Here is a 17521-nt window from a genome sequence, read left to right as displayed (position 1 = left end):
ACTAAGTCAGTGTAGTGGGCTACTTACATCGGTGGCAGCTTGCAGAGTTGTGTTGACATAAGTTGCTTTACGTCACCTTAACTATAGTGTAGTCCAGGCCTTAGTCTCAGACATGTTTAACTTTTTTTTTTTCAAAAAGGCCAAAACATGTATAAAAGAGCTAAAAATACATAAACACTTTACTAATATTGTCCTTCCATGTAAGCAAGGTGCAGTGTGCCCCAATTTACCAGTTTTATGTTAAACCACCACTCCTCTAAACAACATAGCACTTGTGAGCACTTACTATAAAGCTAAGTAAGGTTTATTTAAGTAAGAATAAAGATTTAACAGGAAATAAGAGAGTGGTGGAAACAAGTGGTTACAATGCAAAACAAAATCATAGAAAAGAAACCGGAGTCTACACTTATCAAGAGTTACCTTTCCTATCTAATAAAGTAGATTTCCTCCCCAAATTCAGTCCATTGTAGAGCTGGATATTTTTTCAGTAAACAGGATCCAAAATGTTCATAGAATCATAGAAATGTAGGGCTGGAAGGGACCTCAAGAAGTCATCTAGTTCAGCCTGCTGCGCTGAGGCAGGACCAAGTAAACCTAGACCATCCCTGACAGGTGTTTATCCAATCTGTTTTTAAAAATCTTCAATGATGGCGATTCCACAACCTCCCTTGGAAGCCTGTTCCAGATCTTAACTATTCTTATAGTTAAAGTTTTTCCTAATATCTAACCTAAATCTCCCTTGCTCTAGATTAAGCCCCTTACTTCCTGTCCTATCTTTAGTGCACGTGGAGAACAATTGGTCACTGTCCTCTTTATAACAGCCTTTAACATATTTAGAGACTGTAATCAAGTTCCTCCTCAGTCTTCTTTTTTCAAAACTAAACATGCCCAGTTTCTTTAACCCTTCCTCATATGTTAGGTTTTCTAAACCTTTTATTGTATTTGTTGCTCTCCTCTGGATTCTCTCCAATTCGTCCCCATCTTTCCTAAATTGGACCAGAATTGGACACAGTATTCCAGCTGAAGCCTCGACAGTCCCAAGGAGAGTGGGACAATTACTTCCCATGTCTTACATACAACATTGCTGCAGTGCCACCCAGGGGGGGGGGGGCAAGTGGTGCAATTTGCCCCAGGCCCCTCCAGGGGCCCCGAAAAACTCTCGCGGGGCCTGGGCCTCTGGACCTTCTTCCACTCCGGGTCTTCGGCGGCAGTTCGGCGGCGGGGGGTCCTTCCACTCTGGGACCTGCCGCCGAAGTGCCCTGAAGACCCACGGCGGGGGGTCCTTCCGCCCCGGGACCCGCCGCCGAAGTGCCGGGTCTTTGGCGGCAATTCGGCGGCGGGGGCCCCCTGCTGCCGAAGACCCCAGGCCCTCTGAATCCTCTGAGCGGCCCTGCATTGCTGTTAATACATCCCAGAATGATATTAGTCTTTTTTGCAGCTCCATCACATTGTTGATTCATATTAAATTTGTGATCCACTATCACCCCCCCCAGATCCTTTTCAGTAGTACTACCACCTAGCCAGTTATTTCCCATTTTGTAGTTGTGCATTAGCTTTTCCTTCCTAAGTAACGTACTTTCCACTTGTCTTTATTAAATTTCATCTGTTGAATTCAAACCAATTCTCCAATTTGTCAAGGTTGTTTTTAATACTAATCCTGTCCACCAAAGCACTTGCAACCCCTCAGTTTGATGTCATCTGCAAATTTTATACACATACTCTTTACCCAATTATCCAAGTTATTCATGATAATATTGAATAGTACCAAACCCAGGACTGACCCCTGTGGAACCACAGTTTGACATTGAACTCTTTGAGTATGGACTTTAAACCAGTTTTTCACCCACCTTATAGTAATTTCATTTAGACCACATTTCCATAGTTTGCTTATGAGAATGTCATGTGGGGATTTTGTCAAAAGTCTTACTAAAATCAAGATATATCATATCTACTGCTTCCCCCCTATCCACTAAGCCAGTAACCCTATCAAAGAAGGAAATTAGGTTGGTTTGGCATGATTTGCTCTTGACAAATCCACATTGGCCATTCCTTATTACCCTATTATGCTCCAAGTGCTTACACATGGATTGTCACGAAAGCAGCCTTCCTCCCCAAGGAGTTTCCTTAGTGAATGGATGCAGAGTGTCTTTTCCTACCCTCTGCTATACAGAAAATAGTTTTTTGTTTCTATTCACAGCCAGGGGAAAGCTCTGTCTGTTCCAATATTCCTTTTTCGCCTCTAAGAGGTTTTGATTGATGACTTTCCGTTGATAGTTTTGGAAAGGAGCAAAGCTGTTCAATTGAGCCCTGCATTACCTCACCGGCTGATTAGGAAGGAATGACAACTCCCTCTTGCTTGGATGGGCCATCCCCAAGGCCCATTACCTGTTGGTGATTAATTTCTACTCCAGCTTTCTTTCAATATAAATAGAGTATTCCTTAAATATTACCCATCTATACATCTCACAATGATTGAGTCTTGACAAGTTATGAGCTAGCTGTAGACATCTCACATGATATCCCTGTTGAATAAATACCCTGCAAAATATGTATTTGGTGTAATGAGTGTGTCAGGTCTGAAGTGAGAGCTGTTTAAAAGAACCAGGGGACCCTTTGTCTATGGGTTTCTCTGTCATACCCCTAGGCAAGTCTGCAGGCCCAGGTCCTGAAAGGTTTATGGTGCAAATCAGGAGGTGTTGTGTGTGGATGGTAGGGGGCATTGGGCTTAAACCTCAGTCTGAACCCGGATATACTGTGCAGCGTAGACACCCCCCCAAGCCAGGAGGGAGTTCTTGGGAAGCAGCTGACCTCTGACGGACCATTTCTCTGAGCAGACACCTAAACAAAATATATTAAAGATAAAATATTATTTCTACAGGACTGAACAGTTCTAATATAGTATGTTCTTTCACAAACACCCTGCCAAACACAACTCACTCTCCTCTATTTCCCTCTTCAGCTCAGCCATTCCCTTGGTCTCTCCTGTCTATATAATTAATGTATTCCTTGATTGGTTTTCCTGCTTCTGCTCCTCCTCTTCCATCTCCTTTGTCTACAGATCTGTTTCTCACCGTTCTCAAATATTGCCTATATAGATCACGTACCTGTGCTCAAATCCTCATTCGTAATTTCATCTTCACTCTGACCATTGCATTTCCCTTCTCTATGGTGTAAAACTATTTCCCCATGCTTATTCCTCCCCCCCCCCCCCCCCCCCACACACACACACACACAGTTCCTCATATCTCCTTGTCAAATGCTGGAAATGGGCCATGTTCATTACCACTACAAACAGTTCTTTTTCTCTCCTGCTGATAAAAACTCACCTTAACTGATCACTCTCCTTATAGTGAGTATGGTAACACCCATTGTTTCATGTTCTCTGTGTATATATATATCTTCCTACTGTATTTTCCACTACATGGATCTGATGAAGTAGGCTGTAGCCCACGAAAGCTTATGCTCAAATAAATTTGTTGGTCTCTAAGGTGCCACAAGTACTCCTGTTCTTTTTGCAGATACAGACTAACAAGGCTGCTACTCTGAAATCTTTCTCTTTGGTTTCCTTCCCACTCTCGCTTATCTGACACCAGCCTCCCACTGTCCCTTCACATAATCTCAGCACTGCTGGTATAAAGGTCAACTCTTCCACAGCTCCCTCTATCTGGAAGAGCCTTCCTATACTCTGTATAGTCACATCAGATTTCTCTATCGCCTATGTGACACAGAGGCTTCTTTGAAAAGGGTCCCCTTGTGACAGTGTACCCCATAAGGCTTTATGGGGGGGTGCTTATAAATGTAGGTATGATATAACTGGAATATGTTTTGTGCTGCCTGTGCCATGTAACATATCTCCGTAAAGGTTATGGTCTACTATATCTATTCATCCTATTTGTACATATATATCATTTTCTACTTGAGGTTAAGAATATGGGCTGTATGCTTGCTTGGTTTCTAAGTAAGCTTTGTGAGGCATTTGGTCAGCTTCTTTAGGAAGGAATTCGCCAGGTTAAGTACCTGTTCAGGAAACACTTGGGGAACAATGCATCTTGGAATGCTCCAATCCACATGAGAAGTCTTCCGAGAGACATGCAAGATACCATGTGGACAATGGCTTTGGCCTGTAAAGACTGAGTCATGCAGGGACATGTGACTTGCCCAGGTGACTCCAGAATTCCATCTTGGAGCTGGACTTTGCATAGGAGGGAGGAGGGGGGTCTCCACCCACAAGAGAGAGTCTATTTAAACCCGTGGGAGACCCCTCCATTTTGTCTTCAGCTGGCTAAGGAAGGAGCCTCTCCACCCCCGCCCCCCAGGATACTTGAAGGGAACTGGAACAAAGGACAGTAATTACAGGGGGTGTGAGTGATTGCTGGCCCCAGGCTAAAAGGAGATTAGCCTGTAAAAGGGAGCATTCTGGAACTGGTGAGGATCTTATCTGTATTTAGTTTGATTAGACATAGATTTGCGCATTTTATTTTATTTTGCTTGGTGACTTACTTTGTTCTGTCTGTTACTACTTGGAACCACTTAAATCCTACTTTCTGTATTTAATAAAATCACTTTTTATTCATTAACTCAGAGTATGTATTAATACCTGGGGGAGCAAACAACTGTGCATATCTCTCTATCAGTGTTATAGAGGGCGAACAATTTATGAGTTTGCTATGCAGGGTAAAACGGATTTATTTGGGTTTAGACCCCATTGGGAGTTGGGCATCTGAGTGCTATAGACAAGCACACTTCTGTGAGCTGTTTTCAGGTAAACTTGCAGCTTTGGGACAAGTGATTCAGACCCTGGGTCTGTGTTGGAGCAGACGGGAGTGTCTGGCTCAGCAAGACAGGGTGCTGGAGTCCTGAGCTGGCAGGGAAAACAGGAACAGCGGTAATCTTGGTACATTGGGTGGCAACTCCAATGTACCAACTTGCATCTGAAGAAGTGAGGTTCTTACCCACGAAAGCTTATGCTCCCAATACTTCTGTTAGTCTCAAAGGTGCCACAGGACCCTCTGTTGCTTTCAACTCCCAAGGGGGTTTCTGTGATCCAACCCATCACACCCCTGTTCTTTGCAAACAACTCTCACCTCAGACCTGACAAACTCACTACACCAAAAACAGAAGAACATAAGAATGGCCCTACTGCGTCAGACCAAAGGTCCATCTAGCCCAGTATCCCGTCTTCCAACAGTGGACCGTGCCAGGTCCGCAGAGGGAATTAACAGAACAGGTAATCATCAAGTGATCCATCCCCTGTTGCTCATTCCCGGCTTCTGGCCAAATATCTCACAGAATATTTATCCATAAAGAGTAATGTGTACGGTATCACCAGAAAGCTTGTAATTTATCAAGATTCATAATCATTGTGAGATGTATGCATGCGTAATGTTTAAGGAATAATGTATTTACATTGAAAGTATGCTTTATAAATTTGGAGTAAAAGTCAGTCACCAGGGGATAAAATATCTTGGAGATGGTCCATTTAAGCAGGAGGGAGTTGTCACCCTCCCCGGCTAGCCAGTGATGTGAGAGGCTCAGTTGTCTAACATTGATCCATCCCAAGACTTTCAGTGAAAAACTATCAGAGACAAATGCAATCAATCAAAACCACTTGGGCATAACAAAGACATTATAACACAGAGAGAATCGTCCCACCTAGGAATAAAGATAAAAGACAGGGTGGAGAAAGGCACCCTGTATCCTTTTTCTGAGGAGACATCCTCAGCAGCAGCGGTGTTCTCATGAAAAATCGGATCCTGAGTCCTGTGAAGCCAGCCAGCTCTGCAACAGACTGAACCTACTTTTTTATTATTGAGCTTTGTATTGTGTTGTAACTATTTGTTTCCATCACTCTCTCTTGTTTCTAGTAGAATCTCTAACTGTTCTTAAATAAACTTTCATTTGTTTTATTACAAGTGCTCAGTGTTATACAGGAGCGGGGGATTTAAGGTAAAATGGTAAACTGGGGTACACTGCTCCTTTAGGGGTAGATGATTTGGGGTTCCAGTGAGTGGCCTAGTGTAGAGGCTGGTTATCACAGGGGGTTACTTCAAAGGGACTTGGGGATTGGGGTGCACCTACTGGTAACCTGACACCCAGCTAGGCACAGGCAAGATTGACCTACGCTAGAGGCAGAGGGTAACATGGTGATTCAGAGGTACCTAGAGAACCATTATGGCCTACACATCTTAATTTTTCTCACTCTCTTCTAGTATTCATTAACTCTGAAATTGTACTGTATTATTCTATAAAGCATTTTGAGATGCATTTTTTGTGAAATGTTCTACTCAGTAAAGATGTACAGCACGTGGTCCTTTAGATGTAGATACTCAAATATTTTAATATGTCGAAACTTACTAGCAAAGGAAAATGCTTTAATATAGAATAATGCACCAAGTACATCTTGGGATAAATATATTATGGACACAAAAATCATCCTCTCATCCCAGCAGTCACAATCATATTTAATTTTGTTTTTCACTTGCTCGTGTGGTGCACAGCTGTGGCACTAGGAACTATCATTGGTTGAAATGTGACAAACTACTGAGTTCAAAGGAAGCTTTGTATTTTTGTCCTACACAGGAGCTTTTATAGTTAATTCCCCATCTCCTGATGAAGCATTTGTGTGCTTTAAGGAGATGTCATGGGCACCCTAGGACTCATGTAAATGAATCAAAGACCCTGGTTAAGCAATAGGAAGCTTCTCTTGTATCCAAAATTAACAGAAATATTTCCATTTCAATAAAACACTTATTCTCTTCAGAAAAATTAAAACCAGTACTTTTAGATTTTTGATGCCTTCTGATATTTTTAGAAATTGACCTTTAGCTTCCTAAATATTTGGATAAAATTAAACACTGCCGAGAGAGACAAACCTTGATTCTGGTAGAAAGCCACAGAATGCCATATTGCAGTTTTGTGTCACCTGCTGGGTTCCCTCCTATGTTCAGTCTATGAATAATGAAACAATCTGAATATTCTCTATTGACTACAGTAAAAAGAAAAGTTCTTATTTAGGCACTATGGTAACACTTGGATAAGAGTAAGAAACTGTTTAGTTTCAACCTTCGCAATACATTTCCTTATTAAAATCTATGCCTTACAGACAAAGATATATTACCCAAACCTCAGCTGCTAGGATCCAGGGTTCCTGCTATCATATATCATCCAGCAAAGAACTAGGATGAACACTAGAAAATTGATGTTCTTGTGCTAGTTCATTTTATGAACAGAGTAAGTATTTATTCTTGATTTACTGAACTGATGTTGATGTTGTGGCAGGATGCAGGGACACTATCTTGTCTCCAGTGAACAAGCGTAAACACCAAGAGAGTTTTTTTCCTTCCCTTGTACAGATGTTCAGGAGAAAGGCTACAAGAGTGGCTGTTTGGGAAAAAATGTCCTCAGATAGGTTGAATTCTATACCCAGAGTCATAGGTCTGGGTTGAACCGCAGGCGGAAGAATTAAATTTTGATTTCTTGCTACAAATGTTATTCCTTAAAGAAAAAGCCTTGGTGACTCTATTTGTTCTTTCTGCTGGGTCATTCCATTAGCTCACAATCATAGTTATATGAAGGATAGTGCAAATAGAGAAAGCTTCTTCATTTTCCGATCGAAATTGTCTCTATTTGGCCACTACTGTCTGTAAAAGTCAAATATGGAATCTTTAACATTGGTGGGTACAGACTATTGCTATGAAGCTAACCAGATGAAGGAGAGTCACTCCCAGACAAATGATTGTCAAATACTTCTGTCATTCTTTTTTTGTCATACTCAACCTCTATATCTCATCCTAGCTCCAGAACTGGCAACCCATCTATGTAACCTTGTGGTAGAGTCACTTACTAAAAAATAACACGTTAACATGAGTTATTCCTTTATCACCAAACCCAGATGGGGGCAGGGGCAATGCTTAATTTGTGCCAGGGCTGAGCCCTGACACATTTAGGCTTGTTAGTTTGGCCCCAGCACCTCTGGCCTTGTTGCATCTATTCTGAATGTAAACATTTGCTTGAGCCCTGGCACTGCTTTCATTACAAATTAAGCACTGGGCAGGAGATGGATTTAGAATCTACCCCATGAAGGGACTGGGACATGCACATATCCCCTGCCTGGAAAGCCCTCCCAGACTCATAATAGAGCTAGGAATTTATTGATAAACCCCAGACTGTTATACAGAGTACCCACAACACTGAATATAGCAACAACGTCTGACATATATGCAACAAGAATTACAGCATGTTTCTCAAGTTCTCACATCAGTGGGACCAAATGTCAGAACTGATAGGTTGGAACACCAGCAAACACCAGATTTAGTCTTTACCTTTCCTCAGTATTTTGCAGTTTTAAGACACAGTTAACACAGCCAACAATTCTTCAGGCTTCCAAGTTTCCACAAAGCCCCAGTCCACAGTTCATAATTTAATATGTAATTTATCCCTCTGCACAGAATTATGTTTACACTATGGAATATAACTTTCCATGTTTTGTAGATAAATGTAGCTGGTGGACCCTAACATAGCATCAGGCAGCAATGTCAAGGGTCAGAAGGCTGGATCCAACCTGCATGATGTAGCTATGTGGCCTGTATGACATGCTTAAATTGTGCAGAAGCTAACTTTTTTTTTTTTTTTTTTAGAATAAGGTTCTCTCCCTCTTGTCTGCGACTGCAGCTATAGCACTCCAAACCAAACCAAGTGTAAACTCAGGTCATGAGGTCTGAGTCTGCAGACAGCCTGAAACAATGTCTCAGGGTGATGAACTCTCTTGTCCCCTATTAAGCTTTTCAAAGTGCCCACTCTAAAGCCCAGTGATGATACTTCAGTGTCAACATTAACAGTTCCAGCAGATTTAACAAAAAAGAGGCAAAGCCCCTGGGAGGTGGAATTAATAGAACAAGTCAGCTCATGCTCAGGACATAAAATTAATTTTATCAAATCAGAAACCTTACTTTGCTATGGCATGAACTATAAAATGGCTCCACAATTCCCCTTTCAGATTGCTTCTGATTGGATAAAATATTACACCTCTACCCCACTATAACGCGACCCGATATAACACGATTTCGGATATAACACGGTAAAGCAGTGCTCCGGGGGGGGCGGGGCTGCGCACTCCGGTGGATAAAAGCAAGTTCGATATAACGCGGTTTCACCTATAATGCGGTAAGATTTTTTGGCTCCCGGGGACAGCGTTATATCAAGGTAGAGGTGTATAAACCAAAGGCGACACATAACTGTTGATATGTTGATAGTGGGGAGGGGACACAATTTAAAGGTTTGGCCACCCCCCAAACAGTTCAAGTCAAGCCCGCCCTTCCCCACCCAGGCAGACCACCCACCCTTACACACAGTCTCCCCTTCCAGAAAGCAGCGGCCCCTCCCTGCAGTGCCCAGCTGTTGCTCCTGCCTCTCCCTGTGGGGCACAGATTGCAGTTCACCTGGCCTCCAAGGTCACCTGACTGGCTCAGCTCTGCCAGCTGTCCACAAGGAGGGGGCCCAGCAGCACCATTTGACTGAGCAGAGCTGGCTCTGAATCAACAGCCCGGCCCCAGTCCTGCCCTAAGCCCCTAGAGGCTTGATGGTTTCCAGCCAAGGCTTCCAAGGCCCCCTGAGCTGCGGGCTCCTGCACATTAACCACCATATAATTACTTGCTGTAGCTAGATTACCAGTGTTGTACAATTCCATCTGCAATGAGAAGTGCTTTGAAGTGACATAATTAGTTTTAAGTTTATTAGGTCACCAGAGAGACCGTTACTCTTGGTCTATGTTACTATTAATTGATTCACTGTTTCATTTCAAATATTGAATGTTAAGTTAATCAAGTTTATTGGAAGTTAACCCTAACGTGAGCCTACCTATTTGCACTACACGTGCTTTTCTTTTCCACTATGTTTCTTATTTTTCAGTCCTTGTAGTCCTCATTTTTACAGTTTTTTTTGAGAAAACAAGCATGAAAATAATGCCATGCAAGTTGCAACTCAAAAATATGTGACACCATAGAATTTGATTTAGGAATCATGGCCAGTAGAATAAGCATCTCACCACAGGAGGAAAATCATGCAACCCCTGCAAAACAATTAGTTTTTCTTGAAAAATTATCAGAAATAAGAATATTTCTTGTATCTTGTAAAAACAGCATCATTGTTGAGAAATGTCTTATTATTGAGATATTACTAGGATGTAAAAGAATGAAAATTCCTATTAATATACCTCAATGGCATCATACTAAACATTAACATAACTTGTAATATGCCAAAGATCATTTCATAAAGTCTCCATCCTTTCGTTTGATGTAATTTATTAAATATATCTCAGACCTCATATCAAAAGGGACAACTATGGATTATTAGATAAAATGTTTTGTAAAATACATTTAATTAATACTTAATAAGATATTAATTTTAATAAAGTAATTACCGGTAGTTTTAGATCATGGTTCATGGTCTTGGCCAGACTGTGGCTGGTGCACAAACAGAGTGGTTGGGGCCCAGGTGGCTCAAATTCTCATAAAAATATAAGAACGGCCACACTGGGTCAGACCAAAGGTCCATCTAGCCCAGTATCCTGTCTTCCGACAGTGGCAAATACCAGTGGCCAATGCCAGGTGCTCCAGAGGGAATGAACATAACAGGGAATCATCAAGTGATCCATCCTCTGTCGCCCATTCCCAGCTTCTCCTTTGCGCTTTTACTATTTTGAAGTCAGCTCAGGGCCAATCTGGCCTCCCCAGTGTAAATTAGAGAAGCCTAATGGCTATTGTGACTTACATTCAGGCTATGTCTACACTACCACCTATGTTGGCAAAATTTATGTCGCTCAGGGGTGTGAATATTCCACCCCCTGAGGGAAATAAGTTATACCGACATAAGTGCTAATATGCACAGTGCTATGTCGGTCGGAGAAGCTCTCCCGCCAACATAGCTTATGCCACTTCCGGGGGTGGGTTTTTTTATGCCAACGGGACAGCTCTCGCCTGTCGGCATAGAATGTCTCCAGCAGATACGTTGCAGGGGTACAGCTGTATCAGTACTGCTGCAGTACTGTACTTGTAAGCATGGCCTCAGTTGCCTATGGTCCCAAAAGGACATACCAGCATCCAGGAACAGCTCAAGTACAGAGACTTCAGAGCTTGCATGTATGAATTTTAAAGTTGGTTTTCATTCATAGTAATGCATGTGACTTTGATATTAGCTTCCTGTGAAAATTGTTACCAGCACCAACAATCACTCAAATATTCATACCAAACATAAAAGGGGCACAATAATGGCTGAAGCAAAGTCATTTTAAAGTTCCAGCAAATATTTACAGCCCTTCCAAATATCATCAGTAGATAAACTGTTTATCTACTGGGTGTTTCTATTTTGCAATGCTTAGATTGGCAATGTTTGTACGAATTCAATCCTTCTTCCAATGGAAATTTAGTTTTCCCATTGATTTCAGTGACAACAGGATTCCATAGCCTTTAAACCTGCAGTTATTACTCAAGCAAAACTCCTACTGACTTCCAAGGGTGTTTTGCCTAAGCAATGGTGGCAGAATCAGGCCAAACGTTTTTTTTCTGCTATGGATTTATACTGTTACCCCTTTTGAAGCAAGTTGCTAGTAAAAGTTAAGTCTCTGCAGGTTGTTTCCATTACAAGGAGAAACTGATGATGAAGTGAGGTATCTTGGATGCAATTCTGTTTGTTTACAAAAAATGTATAAAATTCTGTTTCCCTGAACACAGGAGGAATCAAACAACAGGAGACAGTTTCTTTGCTCAGAGCTTCAAGGCCCCTTTTAGGCAGCACCCAGCCTAAAAGCTCTCTTTCTAGGCTTTTTCCACGACTACACACAGTGTTTGTTGAGGCTGTGTCTGGTGCTTCCTTGGTACCTTCTCTCTCTCTCACACACACACACAAGCCCCTCATCATATAGTTCAAATTCACAAGTGGCTCACATGTACCTTTGTTTTGAGCAGTCACATGTGCCTGTGACAAGGCCCAACTTAAATGTATACCCCAAGCAAAAAACACAGTAAAAGAACTAAAAAAGAGCCACTGTGGCTTAACAACAATGTAAAAGAAGCAGTGAGAGATAAAAAGGCATCTTTTAAAAAGTGGAAGTCAAATCCTAGTGAGGTAAATAGAAAGGAGCATAAACACTGCCAAATTAAGTGTAAAAATGTAATGAGAAAAGCCAAAAAGGAGTTTGAAGAACAGCTAGCCAAAAACTCAAAAGATAATAACAAAATGCTTTTTAAGTACATCAGAAGCAGGAAGCCTGCTAAACAACCAGTGGGGCCCCTGGACAATCGAGATACAAAAGGAGCACTTAGAGACAATAAAATCATTGCGGAGAAACTAAATGAATTCTTTGCTTCAGTCTTCATGGCTGAGGATGTTAAGGAGATTCCCAAACCTAAGCCATCCTTTGTAGATGACAACTCTGAGGAATTGTCACAGATTGAAGTGTCATTAGAGGAGGTTTTGGAATTAATTGATAAACAGTAACAAGTCACCGGGACCAGATGGCATTCACCCAAGAGTTCTGAGAGAACTCAAATGTGAAATTGCGGAACTATTAACTATAGTTTGTAACCTGTCCTTTAAATCAGCTTCTGTACCCAATGATTGGAAGATAGCTAATGAACACCAATATTTAAAAAAGGCTCTAGAGGTGATCCTGGCAATTACAGACCAGTAAATCTAACGTCAGTACCGGGCAAATTAGTTGAAACAGCAGTAAAGAATAAAATTGTCAGACATATAAAAGAACATAAATTGTTGGGCAAAAGTCAACATGGTTTCTGTAAAGGGAAATCATGTCTTACTAATCTATTAGAGTTTTTTGAAGGGATCAACAAACATGTGGACAAGGGGGATCTGGTGGACATAGTGTTCTTAAATTTCCAGAAAGCCTTTGACAAGGTCCCTCTCCAAAGTCTTTTATGTAAATTAAGTTGTCATGAGATAAGGGAAGAGCCTTTCATGGATTGAGAACTGGTTAAAAGACAGGAAACAAAGGGTAGGAATAAATGGTAAATTTTCAGAGTGGAGAGGGGTAACTAGTGGTATTCCCCAAGAGTGAGTCCTAGGACCAATCCTATTCAACTTATTCATAAATGATCTGGAGAAAGGGGTAAACAGTGAGGTGGCAAAGTTTGCAGACAATATTAAACTGCTCAAGATAGTTAAGACCAAAGCAGACTGTGAAGAACTTCAAAAAGATCTCACAAACCTAAGCAATTGGGCACATTAAATGAAATTTAATGTGGATAAATGTAAAGTAATGCACATTGGAAAAAATAACCCCAACTATACATACAATATGATGGGGGCTAATTTAGCTACAACTAATCAGGAAAGAGATCTTGAAGTCATCGTGGATAGTTCTCTGAAGACATCCACGCAGTGTGCAGTGGCAGTCAAAAAAGCAAACATGATGTTAGGAATCATTAAAAAAGGGATAGAGAATAAGATGGAGAATATCTTATTGCCCTTATATAAATCCTTGGTACGCCCACATCTTGAATACTGCGTACAGATGTGGTCTCCTCATCTCAAAAAAGATATACTGGCATTAGAAAAGGTTCAGAGAAGGGCAACTAATATGATATGGGGTTTGGAACGTGTCCCATCTGAGGAGAGATTAAAGAGGCTAGGACTTCTCAGCTTGGAAAAGAGGCGACTAAGGGGGGATATGATAGAGGTATATAAAATCATGAGTGGTGGGGAGAAAGTGAATAAGGAAAAGTTATTTACTTGTTCCCATAATATAAGAACTAGGGGCCACCAAATGAAATTAATGGGCAGCAGGTTTGAAACAAATGAAAGAAAGTTCTTCTTCACACAGCGCACAGTCAACCTGTGAAACTCCTTGCCTAAGAAGGTTGTGAAGGCTAGGACTATAACAGGGTTTAAAAGAGAACTAGATACATTCATGGAGGTTAAGTCCATTAATGGCTATTAGCCAGGATGGGTAAGGAATAGTGTTCCTAGCCTGTTTGTCAGAGGGTGGAGATGGATGGCAGGAGAGAGATCACTTGATCATTACCTGTTAGGTTCACTCCCTCTGGGGCACCTGGCATTGGCCACTGTCGGTAGACAGGATACTGGGCTGGATGGACCTTTGGTCTGAGCCAGTATGGCCATTCTTATGTTCTTATGTTGTGTTTTGGGGTAGCGGCTGCTATTGTTTCATAAAGAAGCTTAACTCCTGTTTCTTACAGCTGTCTTAAATGAGCAGAGGCAATTACACTCACCAGCTTCAAAGATATTTTGTTCAACTTACAACACCACTGTTGGACCAGCAGTATTCGTCAGATATTGAACAGTGTGTGCTCATTCTCCTGGAATTTTCAGAAGACCATAGTAACATATCTCTACAGAGCCATTCATGAAAACATGAGGGTGCATTAAAGGGCAGGTAATCTGTGGCTAAAAATACCTCAGGATTGAGTTTGAACAGCAGTTTATTAGATTACCTCTGAATTGTTCTAGTAATTACTTAGAAGCAATGTTCCCTTTCTGTCTTATGCCAGTTTTGGACCTGAAAGCTCATTCTTCAATTATATTTCCAGTTGGTGCAGATAAACCCAAAAAGCTCAGGGTTCAACTGATCACCATATTTGGGATCAGGAAGGAATTTTCCCCTGGGTCAGATCGGAAGAGACTCTGGGTTTGTTTGTTTTTTGCCTTCCTCTGCAGCATGGGTCACTTGCAGGTTTAAACTAGAGTAAATGGTCGATTTACTCTAAATGGTGGACTTCTATAACTTGAAGTCTTTAAAGCATGAGTTGAGGACTTCAGTAATTCAGCCAGAGGTATGGGTCTATTACAGGAGAAGGGGGTTGTGTGGCCTGCACTGTGCAAGAGATCAAACTACTCAAACTGAGGCTCAACGGCCACAGATGGCTCGTTAATGTGTCTCCTGCAGCTGTTTGCAACACATGATATTAAAACACGGTGATTTAATTATTAACCAGCCTAAATTATTAACCAATCAGGATGCTTTTACTATCTTATTAACCAATTGTAGTTGAGAAAATAATACTTCGTCAGTCATTTTGCTGGGAGAATTATATAGATATATTTCCCGTCATACTGTTTAAAAATGAATATATAGTACTATAGTAAATGAAACAATGAATTCACACTACTGTGGCTCTTTGGGTAATCTTGATTGCTAATTTGACTCCTGAACCACTGAGGTATGAGTATCACTGGATTAGATGATCATGATGGTCCCTTCTGGCCTTAAAGTCTGTCAGTCTAAACACTTCTTGGAATAAGACACTTCAGTCTTTTCAGTTTTTATTAATGTGTTTATTTTACGGAAATATAAAATATAAGTACAAAAGTAAAAAGGGTTTGTGTGCATCAGAGAGAGAAGACTAATTAATTAATTAAGAGCTCCATTTCTGACCATACTTTAAAATTTCACTCAGTTGTGTTTCAGAGCAGCAGCCATGTTAGTCTGTATCCGCAAAAAGAACAGGAGTACTTGTGGCACCTTAGAGACTAACAAATTTATTAGAGCATAAGCTTTCGTGGACACGAAAGCTTATGCTCTAATAAATTTGTTAGTCTCTAAGGTGCCACAAGTACTCCTGTTCTTTTTACTCAGTTGTGTGTGTATGTAAGTCCTATAAGCACGTAGCTCCTCGTGTAACACGTCCCGAGGCCATCTCAGTTTGGAACAGAGAGCACACAACAAACTTTAAAACTATTTTTTGCATTTGCCAGAACAATGCTATTCCATTTCTTGCAATTCTTTCATACAAGTAGCTCAGAAGTCTTCAAATCGAGGGTGGTGCTATGAACCAGGATTAGACCCAAAGAGGCTGGAGGAATTAACTGTTCTGATTAAGGACCAAATGAGGATCAGGCCCAGTGCTGCCATTATAAAAAAACAATAAAAATATTTTTTATTTTTGCAGAACAAGAAGAATACTAGTTGTACGGCACCAAGAGGAATGGACAGATTGTGACTTTAGTGCATAAGTCTTTGCAGGATTAGGACTTCACATTTTGAACAAATAATTATAATCAAAATGACAAAAATTAAAGAAAAATTTGATATTTCAGGCGAATATTTCCAGGAGATAGCAGATTATCAACATGTTTATAGAAGTGCAAAGGAATAACATTTCTTGTCTTGTTTTCTTCAATAAAATCATATGAAAAAAACCATACTAAATGGAACTGCCTGTAGTTATTTCTCATCAGTTAATTTTTCAATTTGTAACATACCTCACATTCTTTTGAGCAATTTTTTTTTCTAATCCAGAGATCCTTTTTGCTTCCCATTGGCTATGATTTCACCTTTAGGCCTTTAACTAGTAAATGAGAGATGAATATTGCAGTTTTCAGGCCAGTCTCTCTTTTGATCAGAAGACCCAGCAAAATAACCAGTGGATCATATGGAAGTTCATTCCCACTTATTGAAAGCAGCCATATATATTGCACCTAATTCTGAACAGAGAAAGAAGCATCTTTTCATATTAATGTGAAGTGTAATGCAGTAAATTCAAGTATAAGTTCTAGAACTCATTCATCACTGCCATTGCAGTGGGGTTTGTTGTATTAATTTAGATGAAATATATAGGCCCAAAAAAAATCAAAACTGTTAACAAAACCCTGTTAATGTGCAACATCAAACAGTTTTAAACAAAGTTTGGGGTTTGGTATACAGAGACCTCAGCCTGCTTAGTACCGTGGCAAACACCATAAAAATCCTTTTAATCTTTTATTGAAAAAGAAAAGAAGGAAAAACAGTTAAAGTAATGTATAGGATTAAATACAGTTTTCATTTTAACTTGTTCCCTTTCCGTTTAGCTGGAGAGAGCTTTTTTAGAAGGAAAAAACTCATTGTTTGACAATTTTTAGATGGTATTTAATATGGGAATAACTGCCCTTGAAGGGAAAAGAGGGGAAGCTAGTAGAGATGGGCTGGAGCTGTTGTAACTGCTGTTGTTGTTATAGTCTAATCCCATTTTCCAGAAGACAAAACAAGACAAATACACACAGAAGGGCAGAGAACAGAACAACAAAGATAGTCAACACAGCTTCTGTCTCTGGTGTTGACTTTCACCTGCAACTTCACAGCTGAAAAACACAGGCACAGCACACGGTCTTATCGGCCACTCCAAGACCTGGTAAAATCCTACCAGCATCAGGCTGCTTAGGGCATTGCTTTAGCTGCCTCATTATGGTCACAGGCGTATTGCAGTGTTGCAAAATATACAGTATTGGCCAGGTAAGCCAGATTCTTATTAGACAGAAAGAAACAGAAGAGAGCGAAGAAATAAGATTGGGAAGGAAAAGGACACACGTGGGGGCATGGGAGCGCAGAGACTAAGGCCACACCGACACTACCACTTATGTTGGCAAAATTTATGTCACACAGGGGTGTGAAAAAAAACACCCCTGAGTGACATAAGGTACGCTGGCCTAATGTTGGGGGTGGTTTAATTATGTTGACGGGAGAGCTCTCTTCCGACAGCATAGAGAGGCTTCATGAGAGGTCTTACAGCGGTGC

The sequence above is a fragment of the Chrysemys picta genome, chromosome 9 (assembly GCF_011386835.1).
Source record: "Chrysemys picta bellii isolate R12L10 chromosome 9, ASM1138683v2, whole genome shotgun sequence".
Taxonomy (NCBI): Eukaryota; Metazoa; Chordata; order Testudines; family Emydidae; genus Chrysemys; species Chrysemys picta.
The sequence above is the reverse complement of the archived record's forward strand: the minus strand, read 5'-3'. Positions refer to the sequence as shown.